Genomic DNA, 1,582 nt, shown 5'->3' on the forward strand with positions numbered 1-1,582 from the left:
CAGCAACCAATATAATGATTAGTATATAGTACATGCTCAATAAATGCTTGCTGAAATGAATTGATAAATTTGGCAAAAATATATGTTGCACCTACTATGTGTCAGGTGCTAAGAAGAGTACCCAAGACCCTGTGCTCTAGGAGCTCGTGGCTATTTTGTGAAATGACAGATGCAAATATAAAATGTAAAACGAAGTGTCATAATGGAACCACAGCGGTGCCTCTGAGGTGCTGTGGAAGCCCAGGGGCGTGGGGTTGGCTAACACATACATCATTAATAAACACGGTACAGTGAGGCAGTAAGTAGCCACTTAGAGGTGAATCACTAATAATTTAGAGGAGGCAAAAATTAGTGTGATTGGGATGATCAAGGCAAGTTTTCGCCTAACCCTTTGATATTTTGGGTGTGTTTGATTACATAAGCCATCGTTCCTTTCATAATGACGGTGCCAATGCTGCAAGTTAAAGTATATTTTTATCCAGAGTAGAAGGGCAGACCCAGACTTAAGAGTGTGTGAAGCCTGAGGCCACCGTCAGCCCATTGGCCTTGATCAGGCACCATGATTATGTCCTATCAGGGTTTGCCTTCTGAAACCCACTTGGCTGAGTTTAACAGCTTGGACACTAAAGAGTATATAAGTAAATAAAACTTAAAGAGCTCTGATTTTGAAAGTTTCCACATTGTGGTAAGGCACACTTTCCACTGGGAACCAGGCAAGGCAACTAGCCTTACTCCAGGAGCAGCCACCATGCTCAGAGGAAGAACAACAGTGGCTCGGGTCCCTGGCCCTGGGCTAGCAGAGCTGGCTGCATTTACCTTGGGCAGCAGGTGGTGGCAGGCACACTGTCCCTGGCTAGGAAAAGGACTTTGATTAGGAATCTAGCACTGTGAATGTGGTGAGTTTGGTTAGTGGGGTCCAGAAGGTTCTGAGTACCCTCTGCATGCAAAGAAGACAAAAGCTCTTAGGACACACCCTGGCAGGCACACACCTTCATGGACGCTCCTCCTTTGTAAAATGATGGTGTTAGAACGATCTGATGTGGCACCACATAGTAGAAAAAAAACAAAGCCAGGAAAATTAGGAGGTATGGGTCCAAATTGTGTCAACCTGATAATGCAGCAGAACCATGTGTGTTTCAAATGCTCCTTTTGCTTCAGATCTGGACCAGAGGAAGTCACAGAAGCATGTTGCTAGACCACTTTCCTCTAATCCACACATTTGAGTTCTTCCTTACCTAAAAAATGCATCATCACTTGGCAGAACAAAGTGAGTAGGGAAGAAGACCCAATCCTTTTCCTCTAAGACCCACCTCAGAGCCACTTAATCTACCGTCTGTGTTTCCTTTCTCCCGTGCTCTGTTCTGGCCTGTGACGGGACAACACCGTGCCCATCTTCCCTGCCAGCTGCAGAGGAGTGAGCTCAGCAATCTGAAAGAGGAGCCACGGCAGGCAAGATAGTCATGACATCAGTCCAGTTCATTTTATTAGTCTTTCTGCCTTTTCTTTAAATTCCCGCCCTATTTTAAGAGGCCTAACTGTGTGTACCTGCTTGGGCCACCGTGGGGCCCCTCCTCTGGATGGG

This window comes from Pteronotus mesoamericanus, unplaced genomic scaffold (genome assembly GCF_021234165.1).
Source record: "Pteronotus mesoamericanus isolate MK-2021 breed Mesoamerican mustached bat unplaced genomic scaffold, CSHL_Meso_final contig_33, whole genome shotgun sequence".
NCBI classification, from domain to species: domain Eukaryota; kingdom Metazoa; phylum Chordata; class Mammalia; order Chiroptera; family Mormoopidae; genus Pteronotus; species Pteronotus mesoamericanus.